Source organism: Petromyzon marinus, chromosome 39 (assembly GCF_048934315.1).
Source record: "Petromyzon marinus isolate PM22_M1 ecotype Great Lakes invasive population chromosome 39, UKy_Petmar_22M1.pri1.0, whole genome shotgun sequence".
In the NCBI taxonomy this organism is placed as follows: domain Eukaryota; kingdom Metazoa; phylum Chordata; class Hyperoartia; order Petromyzontiformes; family Petromyzontidae; genus Petromyzon; species Petromyzon marinus.
The window spans coordinates 86657-101513 of NC_133705.1; positions in this window are offsets into that span (position 1 = coordinate 86657).

Sequence of the window (14857 nt, forward strand, 5' to 3'; positions counted from 1 at the left end):
ATCTTTAAGAAGGGAGACCGCACAGACTGTAACAACTACAGGGGCATCTCACTCCTCAGTGTGCCGGGAAAGGTCCTGGCAAGGATTATTCAACACTGCCTTACCAGGCATGCTGAGGAGAGGCTTGTGGAGCCCCAATGTGGTTTCAGGAAAGGGTGGTCCTGCACAGATGCCATATTTTCTGTCCGTTTGCTAAAGCAGAGGTGTAGGGAATTCCAACAAGACCTACATCTCTGCTTTATTGACCTGGTAAAGGCCTATGACACCATCAGTAGGCCTGGGCTCTGGGTTCTTCGTGCTTTCGGAGTCCCTGACCCGCTGCTCACGATCTTTAAGGACCTTCATTATGGTCAGCGGACCCGGGTAAAACTACATTGCCGGGAGTCGGAGCCATTCCCTGTTCACCTTGGGGTCCGACAGGGATGTCCTCTGGCTCCAACATTATTTAACATCTATTTCGACCACGTAGTTCGTGAGGCCTTCAGTAGCTGTACCCGAGGAATTTCCATCTGGTGCAGATACAGTGGGAGGCTGATCAATGCCCGGATGCCGTCAAGGGATGGCTCCCTATTGGTCAACCACATTATGTATGCCGATGACGTGATAATTGCGGCTCACTCAGAGGAGGAGTTGGAGGCGCTGCTGCTAAAACTGGAGTGTGCCACTAAGAGGTGGGGCCTTACCATCAGCCCCACCAAAACGAAGCACCTGCCTGGGTATTTTGTACCATCGGGCACTCCACCTCCACAACTCCCAATCGGTGATGGGGCAGTTGTGGAGAGAGTGGAAAGTTTCCCATACCTGGGCAGTGTGCTCATGACCGTCTCCGGTTTAACAGCAGAGGTCTCACTCCGAATCATTCGAGCGGCATTATCTTTTCAGCAGTTGCGTAACGCTGTGTGGAAGCTACCTGGTCTGTCGCTCCACACGAAGCTTCGGGTCTTCTCAGCCACAGTCATTCTCTCCCTTCTCTACGCTTGTGAAACGTGGACCCCCCTAATGGAACATCTTTGCCGGTTAGAAACGTTGAGGCTGGCCTGCCTCCGATCAATCCTGGGTTTAACCAGGCTGGATTGTGTGAGGAGCTCACAAATCCTCGAAAGATCTGGACAAAGCCCCATCAGTGAGCTCCTCCGGCAGGCAAGGCTGCGTTGGCTGGGCCATGTAGCCCGCATGCCCAATCACCGCATGCCCAAGCAGCTTTTATTTGGCCGGATCGAGGGGGCTGAACGGACGCAGCACGGGCTAGAGAAGAGATGGAATGATGTGGTACAGCAGGATGTGGAGCTGAGTGGACTTGCCAATAACTGGTACCAGCTGTGTCAAGATCGGCCTCTGTGGAAGAGGCTCGTGAAGGACGCTACTGGGCAGTTGGAGGCAGTCGCCCTCCAACAACAACGGAGAGCGCAGGAACGACGCTCACAACAACGAGCAGAGCGCCGGATGGCTAAAGCACAGCAAGTTGGCACAGTAAGGGGCACAGGTGGTGCATCAGCCAGTCATCTCAGTCAGTCGACCTGTGGCACCTGGGTCTGCCCCGTGACCTCCTGCCAGCGGGCGGGCGTTCGACACTTCACGTGGCCTCAAGGTGCACATGGCCTGGCACAAGCGTCGTAGTGACATCACCGCCACTTAGAGGCGAATGGCGGTTGTTGTTGTTGGTGTTAGTGATGGTGGAATTTTTGTTGCTGGTGTTAGTCGTGGTGGTGTTAGTGATGGTGGTATTATTGGTGCTGGTAGTGGTGTTCGTGGTGGTCTTAGTGGTGGTGTTAGTGTTGGTGGTATTATTGGTGGTGGTGTTAGTAGTGGTGTTAGTGATGGTGTTAGTGGGGTAGTGTAGCGGTTAGCGTGCTGCGCTAAGAACCTGGCGACCTGGATTTGATTCGCGCTCACGGCCAACATTGGTGACGATTATCTGAACTGGTCCTGGGCCTCATCCTAGATCGACTCAGCCTTAAATGAGTACCTGGTGCGAGGTGCAAACATTGCCACTGGGGAGACAAAGGCGGCCGGGCGTGGTGTTGGCCACCCACCCCCTCGTGTGCCGTGCCGGCCTTCATAGGTGCTCGCGGACAGCACTTGCCCCAACAGTCTGTTAAGGCTATACGGGGGATCTTTGTCTTTGTTCGTGGTGTTAATTGTGGTGTTAGTAGTGGTGTTCGTAGTAGTGGTGTTCGTAGTGGTGGTGTTCGTAGTGGTGGTGTTCGTAGTGGTGGTGTTGGTGGTGTTAGGAGTAGTGTTAGTAGTGGTGTCCGAACAGAGGAGCAACGCTCACGACAACAACCTTTGAGCCGGGCATCTAAAATGCAGCAAGTTGGCACAGTCATCTCAGTCAGACAACTCATGGCACCTGGGTCAGACCTGTGACTGCCTGTCAGTGAGCCTTCGGCACTTCACGTGGTCTCAAAGTGCACCTGGCCTGGCACAGGCGCCGTGGTCACATCACCGCTACTTAGTGGCGAATGGCAGTTGTTGTTTTTTGTGTTTTTCGTATTGTGGGTGACTGGTGAGGATGTGAGTCCGTGTTGATGATGAGAGTCCGCATTGTGACGTGACGTGCGTTTAGACGTGGGTGTGTCACGCCCCTTCAACTCTGCGTGTCCCTCACCTCTGTCTCCCGCTCTCCACGCAGAGACCCGGACCGCGCGAGAGACACCGTGAGCTCTGACCACCCTCGTCTGCAAGTTGCTACCATGGAGGTACATGTGGCTCCTCGACTCGTGTGGTGAAGTATGGGTGGACGTGTGTTCTCCCCACTGCGTGTGCCTACCTGTCACCTGTATACCTGGGTGTGCTTCTCCTTGCCCGCCTGAGTGTGTGCGCGTCTATCAGTGTCTCTCCGAGATCCTGTTGGTGTACGTGCCCGTCTACGCGTGAGCATCTACGACGCTGTTTTCTATCCACTGATGGATGAACGCCTTCCTCCCTGAGACCCTGCTACCCTTCGCATGCTGTCATAGAATAATCCGCCAAGCGCCGATTTCGTCGCACCATCTCTCTGGCGGCTCGGCTCTCTGATGTGTTCCGTTCCTTGGTTGTCGCTCCGTTATTATTCTTGACCGTTAGCCATTGTTGTCCCTCCTAGCCATGGCTCGTCCTGCCCGAGTCCCACTCACTCCTCTTAACAGTTTGAACAATCCCATTGACCTGCGTGTGACCTCGAAATCCACACGTCTTTCATTGTAAATCCAAGCATGGCAACTGATATTGGCCAAATATCCCAACGCTGAGAACTGGCAACATCTCGGCAGGACCCTCCTGAATGTGGAGCCCAGGATGTCAGAGATGCTGGCTCAGTGCTCGCCCACTGCACTTGCTCCAACATCTTAATCAAGCCCATGTGGTGGACCTTTGTCTTTGCGTGTGTAGATCAGCCGAGCTGGAGAGGCTCGGAGTAACGGCGAGTCTTGCACCACGTGGAGTGCGCTGTCCTCAGCGCGCACCGGCTCCATCCGCAGCAAATCGCCACAAGGTAAGAACAGAAATGAGTGACGTCAAGATGGCCACGCTGAATGGTGGGACATCACGACGGTCATGTTTCAAGGGGGACGTCACAGTGACCATGATGCATGGGGGACTTCATGGTGGCCATGTTGCATGGGTGATGTACCGTTCGAATTTTGCCGTTCTCTCGTCTAACACCGGCGAGACACGGTCATAAAGAAGGCTGTCTCTGGTGCAGGCCAGTCAGTTTCAGAGACAATGCCCATATATTATCGGAGCATGTTTGTTTGCATATTTTTCCACAAGTACGTGTGGTAAATGCAGACTTGATGCCTTGCAAAAGGTATCTATTTGGTGTTTGAACATATTAACACCTGTTTTTGTGCCAGAAAGGGTAAAAGCTATTCTTATTTCATAAAATCCTTCTTGCATATCTGTGTTATATTTATCTAATTCATTAACCCCGTTTTCAAACCCAAGCAACCTAAGATGTCCTCAGAGCTGCATATAGCTGGACATCGAACAAAGATGGTCACTGCATGGCACGCTTTCAGATGTGCTTCTGCAGTCATCTGGAATGCTCTTCCGACATTAGGCAGCCACTGGAGCGATGCACTTTTACATCAATAATTTTTGCGAACTTGTTAGTTTGTTGTTTTTCCCCCTCACTTCTGATTAGCAGGGCTGCCGAAGCACAGTTTAACATACGGACATAACTGATATTGGCCAAAACATTCAAATCCCCTGCAAATTCCTCAAATTGGGATCACACAGCAGACGTAATGGCAGCAGCGTCGCCCCCATTCTCTGTAAATCATCTGCAGGAACCTCCTGAAAAGGAATCTTGAGACTTTTTGAGGCTGTGCTGCTTAAACGAAAGATCACCGACAGCTGTTTTTATTCTCTTGCCTGCAGCAATCCTGGCTCTCTTTGGCCCACAAATGACCCACCGGGAGAAGCTGGAGCTTGTCGCCATACAGAAAGTATGGTACTTTGCGCTCAGCAACAGATCCCGGGAACACAACAACGATGGATACGACGACCACGAACATCATTACATTCCGGTGAGACTCGCCACAAAGCCCCCGCCGTGGGGGCGGTCACAGGGCGCAGCGGTCGCGGGGTTCGTGGCTTCTTGTCATTGCAACTTAAGCACCAACCAACCAGAGAAAGCACACGTGCACTCTCCCACACACTTCACAATCAGAAGTTTATTTCCCAAGTTAAGCCCATTGAGCTAAAGAGCTTTTTTTAGGGTGACTCGGCCAGCAGACATCAGAGCATTTCACAATTACAGATTTAAGAAAGCCAAACACTTAATAAAAGCAATTATTTCGTAAAATAATGCTCACATGTTGTGATTTTCAAAATATAGTCAGTCTAAATTTGTGTAATTTTGTGCAGGTCCACCATGAGCACCTTCACTACCGCTATGAGGTGCTGAAGAAGATTGGGCGCGGAGGTCAAGGCCAGGTGATCCGGTGCCTTGACCACAAGATGAACACCCTGGTGGCCGTGAAGATCTTGGTATCACCATTGAGGTAAGAATTCATAGTGGTGTCGTCACAAGGACGACGTTGTCGTTACGTCCAGTGCTGTGGGCGGCCGTGTGATGAGGTGGTGACAACTCGTGCCTCACGTAGAGGGTCCCCGGTTCGACTCCTGACTCGGGTGCCCTCCTGTGTGGAGTTTGTATGTTCTCCCCCTGTTCTGGATCAGTTCACTCTTACATTACATTAAGTCTTCATTTAACCTAGTAGAGGCATTCCTGAAAAGTGCCACGTTAAGGGAAAGCACATTAAGCAAACATAATATCCCCATATATAATGTAACGATAAAGTTTTGCAAGATATAATACATGCACACAGTGATGTGAAGAGACCAATAACGGAGGGCATGCTGTCACGTCACGTGATCATTCCGCATTCCGCCTACTGTGTCATACCGCTCAGCTGTGCAATTTTATAGCGGGCACATTCCACGTTATAATGGGCGCTTTCCTGCATTAGAACAGAAGCATTCCGGATTATAATGGGTGCGGTCCGCGTTATAACGGGAGCCTTCCACGTTATCATGGGCACGTTCCACGCTATAAAAGGCGTGTTCCACACTGTAATGGAGTTGTTCCATGTCATAACGGGCACGTTCCGTGTTATAACGTGTGCGTTCTGCGTTATAGCAGCTACATCATGGGACCTCCTTTGCCAGTACCAAAATATACTCCCAAAGGAGGTCCCATGATGTAGCCATTCACCCCGAGCTCTCATTACTCTGAAAACGCTTGTCTTTGTGCTGTACGCCTTTTGGCGTCGCCTGGTCTAACACCGTTTTTGAGACAAGGCTCAAAAGAAAGGTGTTTCTGGTGTGGACCAATCAATTTCAAAGACAATGCATATATTATCAGAGTATGTTTTTTGTTTGCATTCTGACCACAAGTATTGTGGTTAATGCAGACATTATTCCTTGTAAAAGGTTTCAGTTTGGTGTTTTAACATCTTAACACCTGTTTTCTTGCTAGAAAAAAGGAGAAAATATATTCTGATATTTTGGTACTGGCAAAGGAGGTCCCATGATATTCCACGTTATAATGCCTTGCTCTGTGAGAGCCACATTCAGTCACGACTCAGCTGTGGCTCAGTCTCTAAAACTCAGGCTCAGCTCTAGCTCAGCCGTGGTTTGGCCCAGGCTTGAGCCGCTCAGCTGCTGTTAAAGATACACGAGTGGCTCAGCCGTGGCTTGGCTCAGCTCCTGGGAATCCTGAGTGTGGCTGGGGCCATGCTCGGAGTCGGTTCAATTCACACATTAGGGAATCACTACGTTCAGGCAGCACCCCAAACCCCCTTCTATCCCTTGCTTATTTGATCCTCTTCCCGATCCTTTCTGGAACCTTCCATGAGCGCACTACCGGAACTCACAATGCCATTACACTTGGGGAACTAATATTTATTTATTAATTCTGAATAGAATTTGTTTCTGGTCATTCCTTAAGCAAGTCTAAGTCATGATTCATTTGTGGATTTTCTCTGCACAGCTCCAAGCATGATAAATTTCAGAGAAAGGAGCTCCAGATGGCTCTGGAACTTCAGGGCGAGGGCAGTGATGAGGAGTACAACGTCATCAAAGTCCTGAACCATTTTGACTTCAGAGGACACCACTGCATTGTCCTGGAGCTGTTGAAGTACGTACCATGTGTTCCCACCGCCCCCCCCCCCCCCCCCATAGCGTGGTTAACTTCATTAGCTAAACTAAAACTTTTATTTAACAGGTAAAGCCCACTGCCCTATCAGTTATTTTTCACAAGCGGCCTGGCTACAAATGATAGCTAAAAAAAGTGGCTGATGTGGAAATGTATAGTAGCCAAATACTCTAAAAGCAAGTTTCTAAATGTGGAGGGACAAACCAGAGAACCCGGAGAAAAATCCACGTGACCAGGGGTAGAACATGCAAACTCAAAATATACATGCGTCACGGTCGGGATCAAAGCCCCGATCTCTTCCACACCAGGGGAGGGTGATAACGTCACACCACCGGGGCTAGATGTTACTTTTGGGATTCCTGTGCCACCCACGCATTGTGATACTGTGGAGCTGTCATGTGTCCCGGGTGCACGAGGCCACGCCTCTTTTCTCAATCAGCCCCGCCCACTTTTATATAGCCACGCCTCCACTCGATCAGCGCAGTGGTAATGCTTGAGCCCCTCGGTGAAAATCCCTGAGTTCGATTCTCAACTCGGACGCCTTTCTCTGTGGAGTTTGTATCTCCTAATGGATAATTCCACCACCCGAAAACAGAGCCAATGAAAGCAAGTGGACAAATGTGCTAACTGATTTGGTTTATCAGCAAACCGATGACCTAAACCCACACTGAGCTATGAATCATATTAGTCGTGAATGTGCAAATAGAATATTAATATTGTCGTTATCAGAATCCACGCAGTATTGCAGGGTATGACACTGACGCTGCTTCGTTGTTGTCATTGTTGTTGCTGCTGCTGCCTCTTTCACAGGGAGAGCCTCTATGATGTGATTACGGAAGGGAGGCTCCGGAAATTGCACATGGGGATGGTGAAAACTTACACCAGGGGCATCCTCAAGTTCCTTTGCCACACCAAGGCCAGGAGCATCATCCATGCAGACATCAAGCCAGTGAGTGGACACAGCATTCAGCGCGACTTTGTTCCGGAGTTGTGTCATTATTGGGGACTCGGTCCATAGAGAAAACTAACCACGTTGGTCACAGGGTCGATGTGTTAGCTCTGTCCGTCTATCTGGAAGGAAGCAGGGTCACGTTACCTCTGGTGATGATCTGGTATGAATTCAACTGTCGTGTAGACTCGTGTCGCTATTGCGGGACTCACCACAGATAAAACCAGCAATGTAGATCACAGCGTTGCCCCAAACTTTGGGAAATACAAACCGGAGCTGAAAAGAATGAATTTCAAAACGTGCCAAATACGCGTTTGAACAGACAGCTGCTCATTGTCAGCTTCCCAAGACAAACGCGCGGTGGAAAGCGTCACGAAATCCGTGCGCCCTTGATTGTGGTTTTTGGTCCGTAACTCGTTATCGGGCAGCTGTGAGCATCTATGATAAGTTGTCTATAGAGCTGCACCCTTTTACTTAGATGGTGCTTCAGAGAGCTTTAAATGTGATGAGCCTCGACTAACATCGCTCATCTTGACGCATTTGAAAGGGGCACCCCCAGTGGAAGCTGTCAGAAAACAGCGAATGTTGCACTTGACTCAAGGTTGATGACGGTGCTACGCCTCACCTAGTTCCCTGTTTAGCTTGTACCGTGGTACGTAATTCATCCACTGCTGGCTGAATGCTATCGGCGTAACCTCCGAGTGTGAATTCCTTCTGCCTTTCTTCCTTTAGGAAAATGTTCTACTCAAGGATACCGTGACTGGCACCGTCAGGGTCACGGACTTCGGCACCAGCTTTTTTGTGAAAAGGCAACGTGAGTAACCTCACCTGGGTGTGAGTTTCTGCGTGTGGGTGTGAGTTTCTGCGTGTGGGTGTGTCTGTGTTCCAGTGTGTGTGTGTGTGTGTGCAAGTCTCTTAGTGTCTGTACATGTGACAGTGTGTGATAACGATGCTGTTCATGACACAGTGAGTATACACACACACGTATATATATATTTGTTGTTGTTGTGCAGCTCTGCATGTTGGTGGGACCCTGCCATACCTATCTCCGGAGGTATTGCTGGGCTACAGATTAACGTGTGCAGTGGACATGTGGGCACTGGGCTGCACAGTGGCGGAGTTGGCAACCGGCAGGGAATTATTCCATTCGGACAGCCGCGACGACCACCTCCCGTGCTGCATGGAGGTATTTCCAACTGGGCGTTCACCCGCTCGTGATTCCCCCCTCCTTTCTTGAAGTTGTAGGCTATGGGGGGGGGGGAGCCAGGAGAGGGGGGGCGATTGGCTACTTGGTGATCTGGCGAATGGCAGCCATCGTATGTTTTATGTGTGTACACGTGTGTGTCTTGTACGTGTGGGGGGAGCAGTGGTGTAGCAATTAGCGTGCTCAGCTACAAACCCGTTAATGCGAGTTTGATTCCAATTCACGGCCAACATCAGTGATGATTATCTGAACCGGTACTGGGCATCCCCTAGTACAAATCAGCCTCAAATGAGTACCTGGTGCCGTGTGTACCTGCTTCAATATGGCCAACCATCCCCTCTCTGTGTGTGCCACAGTCCTGGCCCTCAACAGGTGCCGCTACTGTTGCTGCTGCTGTTTCTACTCACTACTAAAAGCACTTGCCCCTACAGTCTGCTGCGGCTACACGGGTGACTTTTGCCTTTATCTCAACCATGTGCAGATCCTCGGGTTGCCTCCAAGATGCATGATGGATGCAGCTCCTGACGGAATGCACTACTTTGGTGAGTTGAAGGGTGGGGCGAGAAACCGGCCGGATTCAGTGTTAGGGTGTGGCCTGGAGCTGTTGTAGTTCTTTTTGGGGGGGTGGCCATGGGGGGGGGGGGCTCTTTGTATTTTCAATTCCTTGGGTGAGTGGGTGGGTAAATGGGCGCGTGGGCAAGTGGGTAGGTGGGCAAAGTGGTGGTTGGTGACTGTGTGTCTCTCCTGCTGTGCATGTCTCCTGCAGATCGTTTGGGCATGATGTTCTCCCCAGTCAAGAGAAGGGTGCCAGGGAGCTTGTCACTTCACGGGGCACTCAAAAGCCACGACCCGGAGTTTGTTGACTTTGTCAGCTCCTGCCTGCGGTAAGAATCATCCCCCACCACCTCCCCCCTCCCCATGAGGATTTCTCCCACCAAGGTGATCAACGAACGCCCTCCACCGATCACCAGGAAGATGTGGAGCTGAGTGAACCTGCCGATAACCAGTACCACCGGTGTTAAGATCGCCCTCTTTGGAGGTCCGTTAAAGATGATCCTCGGCAGTGCGAGGCTCAGGGCATTTTTAGAGTACTGCGTATTGAAGGATTGCCGCTGCTACCGCGACTACCGCTGATGCCGTGCGATCCTGGACCTCGTGGGAGAAGGGAAGGAACGTCAATCCTCTCACCACGCCTCTCTCACCACGTGCGCTGCGTGTGACCCCGGTGCGTCTCTCAACAGATGGGATCCGGATTGTCGCATGACGCCAGCGCAGGCGCTGGGTCACAGCTGGCTCCGGACCGTGGCCACCAGCACCACCAGCAACGCCACCGCCATCACCATTGCTGCTCCTGGCAGTGTACAGTGTTTTGGAGCTGCTGAGCGACGGTAAGCCATGAGCTGCTTGTCCAATGTTCAAGGCAGTCCATAGGGAGGTGTGGGGCCCGGGGCAAGTCACAATTAAATCGGAAGTATTACCAACAATACAGGGGTTGTTTCGGTTAGATCGCATAGATATACATGTGTTGTTAAACTCACCACCACCCAACACAGCCAATTAGTAAGGTGTATCATGTAAACAAAATGTGCCAATTAGTTACTAGATCAGCACACCAGTGTGTTGGAAAGTAAACCCACCACATTTACTATTCGAATACGACATTTTGCCGGGGATTGCAACCAGCCTCATAAGGTGACGGCCAGAATTGTGGAGAAATACTCCTGTTTCGGTCTTAAATAGTGATAAATGTGAATGTGATGTCATCATTTGTGAGCCAATCTGGTGCGAAAGCCTACGTGTTAAAAAGACATTTTACGTCTGACACCGTAACATCGAAGCACAGGGCCGCCAAAAGCACGGTGCCTGGGGCGGTTTCCCCAGTACACCGTACCCGGGGGACGGCTCTGCTCCTGTTAATGTATTTACATTTATTACTACTACCCTTATTTAGCCAGCATGAGCCTCACTCAGTCTCAAGACTCTTTTTCAGTAGAGTCCTGCCAAGTTGTTTGCAGTACAGAACAAATTTGCTTTTGCTACTGCTGCTATGCGATCCCAATTGAGTGATTTGGAGGTTCAATTTCTAACACTGGCGAGGATGTCCATCCAACACTGGTTGCGTTGCGTGTGTCAGGGTTCAGTTACGTGGAGGAAAATGCCAAACCCAAAGGAATGAAAGTTACATTTTAATGTACAATTTTATTGAGGGACTGTGTGTTGTCTTGGTGGGGTCTGGGGCTGTTTTGTTGATGTTTTGCTGCCTTGCCCAAGTTTACATTTAGTGTTGAAAATCTGGCCGGATTTTATGTACTTTGTGCTTATGTGCTCAATTTTTTGTGACTTGCTTACATTTTTACACGTTGCACTCCTTTTGTTTGTTGTTGTAACTTGCTGACGCTGTGCCTCGACTGCATATCTGTAAAGGAAGAGCTTCATAGCTTATCGGATTCCTCTTCATCCAGTCTAAATAATGTATTCTGATTTTGGAAACCAATGCAGGACAAAACGAGGGGGGGGGGTAGAACACACTCCACATTCCACACGGAGAAGTGGCCCAAGTATGGGAATCAAACCCAGGTCCCTCTTTGACCGAGTTCCAGCCCTGCTGCCTGCAAACGAACACATGTACAGTTCAAACCCCACGTATACATTCAGTTATATACGGATGTATTTTTATAATTGGTTCCTGGGTGAGGACAAATAATGAGGCAGCCATATCTTTGCCATGTAGCCCTTCATCCAGTGTGATATCGCAAGACTAATGACGATTCTGTAACCAGACCCACGATGGGCATGGTATGCTGCATTATTGCAGCGTTATTAACCTGGTTAATATATCTCCGCACACAGTTAGTCCGTACGCGGATGATGGTGGGGGGGGGGGGGACTGCGATCTCTGCTGTAGCAGGAAGTTGGAACGGTGTCGTGCGCATCTCTTCACAGAGCGGAGCCGGCGCTGCCCCCATCCTCCGCATTTGCCCTGGCCTCTAAATGTAAGCTGACGGTTGTGGTGGAAGAGGAGACCATGGTGGAGGAGCTGGTGGTGCAGGAGGAGACCCTGGTGGAGGAGCTGGTGGTACAGGAGGAGGAGACTCTGCTGGAGGAGCTGGTGGTGCAGGAGGAGACCTGGGTGGAGGAGCTGGTGGTGCAGGAGGAGACCCGGGTGGAGGAGCTGGTGGTGCAGGAGGAGACCCGGGTGGAGGAGCTGGTGGTGCAGGAGGAGACCTGGGTGGAGGAGCTGGTGGTGCAGGAGGAGGAGACCCGGGTGGAGGAGCTGGTGATGCAGGAGGAGGAAACCCGGGTGGAGGAGCTGGTGGTGCAGGACGAAGAGGAGATGGGGGGGGAGACAGAGGAGGTGGAGACGAAGAAGGAGCAGGAGATGGTGGTGCAGGAGATGGTGGTGGAGGAGGAGATGACAAGGAAAGAGGATCAGGCGATGGTGATGCAGGAGGAGAAGAGGAAGCGAGGGGGCCTGGCCCGCATAGGGAGAACCATCCGTGCACTCCTCCGACGCGCGCTGCTGTGTGGTGGCCGGTCCACCACACAGTAGAGGTGGTGGTCATGGATAGTTGTGAACCACGACCACTATCACCACACCCACCACGCACACTCCACACATACACCCCCCTGTGATACCCACCACCCACCACACACACCCTGCACCCACCCACCCCGTGACACCCACCACACACTACACAAAGAGCTAGGGGTTTAGAGGGTTAGGGGTTTATAAAGTTATGGGTTTAGAGGTTTTGGGGTATTTTGGGGATACGGGGTTTATATGTTTCGGTATTTTGAGGGTTATAGGGTTTAGGGGTTGAGAGTGTTAGGGGTTTAGGGGATTCTAGAGTTAGGGGTTTAGAGGGTTAGGGTTTTAAGGGTAAAGGGGTTTAAAGGGCTAGGTGTTTAGAGGATTAGGCTATTAGGGGTATAGGGGTTTAAAGAGTTAGGGGTTTAGGGGTTCAGAGGGTTATGGTTTTAAGGGTAGAGGGGTTAAGAGGGTTAGGGATTTAGAGGGTTTTGGGTTTAAAGATGTTGTGTTTAAGGGTTTAGGTTAGGGGTTCAGTGGGTTAGAGGTTTGGGGGTTTATGGGTTAGGATTTTAGAGGGTGATGGGTTTAGACTGTTATGGTTTTAAGGGTAAAGGGGTTTTGAGGGTTGAGTTCTAGAGGGTTACAGTTTAGAAGGTTGTGGTTTTAGAGGGTTCTCGATTTAGAGAATTAGGGGTTTATGGGGTTTGATTGTTAAAGGGTTAGTGGTTTAGAGGGTTAGGAGTTTATAAGGTTATGGACTTAGGGGTTTAGAGGTTTTGGGGCTTTTAGGGGGTAAGCAGTTTAGAGGTTTGGGTGGTTTTAAGGGTTATGATGTTTAGGGGTTGAGCATATTAGGGGTTTTGAGGGTTAGGGTTTTAGTGGGTTAAGGGTGTAGAGGGTTAGGGGATTAGAGGGTGAGGGGTTTAGAGGGTTGGGGTTTTCGGGGTATTTGGGTTAGGATTTCAAAGGGTGAGGAGTTTAGACGGATAGGGTTTTAAGGGTGAAGGGGTTGAGGTTTTTATTTAGTAGAGTTTAGAAGGTTATGGGTTTAGAGGGTTAAGGGTTTAGAGTTACTGTCGGTGTTTAGAGGTTTAGGGGGTTTATGGGTTTTGATTGCTCGGTGTTGTGGTTTACAAGGTTACGAGTTTTAGAAGGTTTTGGGTTTAGAGGTTTCAGTGTTTCGGGGATTAGAGGTTTATAAGGCGAGGGGTTTAAAGGGTTATGGTTTTACAGGTTTAGGGGTCTAGACAGTTTGGGGTTTAAGGGTTTAGAACAGGGGTGGGCAAATTTTTTGACTCGCGGGCCACAATGGGTTCTAAAATTTGACAGAGGGGCCGGGCCAGGAACAGATGGATGGAGTGTTTGTGTGAACTAATATAAATGTCGTGTAAAAATAATAACATGAAAGGATTTGGCCTTTAACAGGTAGCAAAGCATTTATTTGCAAGGCAATTTAACAAATTGCACGAACATGAACAATACAAAAACATGTCGTAACTCCCGGTCAAAGTGCGCCATCTAATGGGGAAATGGGGGCATTACAGGAGAAAGGTAAAATTTAATTTAATAATAATAATTGTACAAGTTCGGCGGGCCGGATTAAAAATCCCAACGGGGCCGTATACGGCCCGGGGGCCGTACTTTGCCCATGTCTGGTTTAGAAGGTTAAGGGTTTAGACAGTTAAGAGTTTTTGGGGTTTATGGGTTAGGGTTCTAAAGGGTGAGGTGTTTAGACGGTTGGAGTCTTCAGGGTAAAGTCCTTTATAGGATTTGGTGTTTAGAGGGTTAGAGTTTAGAACGTTTTGAGTTTAGAGGGTTTAGAGGTTTATGGGTTTCGATTGTTAGAGGTTGAATGGTTTAGATGGTTAGGAGTTGAGGAGGTTATAAGGGTATGTGTTTAGGGGTTTAGAGGTATAGGGGTTTCAAGGGTTAGGGATTTAGAGTGTTAGGGGTTTAGTGGTTAGAGAGTTTAGAGGGTTTAACACCTAGACTTTCACAACTAATATTGGGTTAGTCTCCAACACTAAATGGCACTTTTTGTTGATGTGACAAATTTTCCTAATTGGCTGTGTCGGGTGGTGGCTGGTTTAATGACACATTTATATTTGCACAATCTAACCCCAAAAACATTTATGGGTTTAGAGAGTTAGGGGTTTAGTGGGTTATGTGTTTAGAGGGTTAGCATTTTAGGGGTATGGGTGTTTTAAGGGTTAGGCATCTAGAGGGTTAGTTCTTTAGAGGGTTGGGGTTTAAATGTGTTGGGATTAGATTAGGGATTTAGGGTTTTAGAACGTTAGGGTTTTGAGGGTTAGGGTTTTAGAAGTTGAGGATTTAGAAGGTTATGAGTTCAGAGGGTTAGGGGTCTAGAGGGTTAGTTCATTAGAGGGTTGTGGTTTAGATTGGTTGGTATTTAGAATAATAGGGATTTAGGGTTTTAGAAGGATAGAGTTTCAAGGTTAAGAGGGTTAGGGATTCAGAGTGTTGAGGGTTTGGTTTTTAATGGCTTCGAAGGTTAGGGTTAAAAGACTAAGG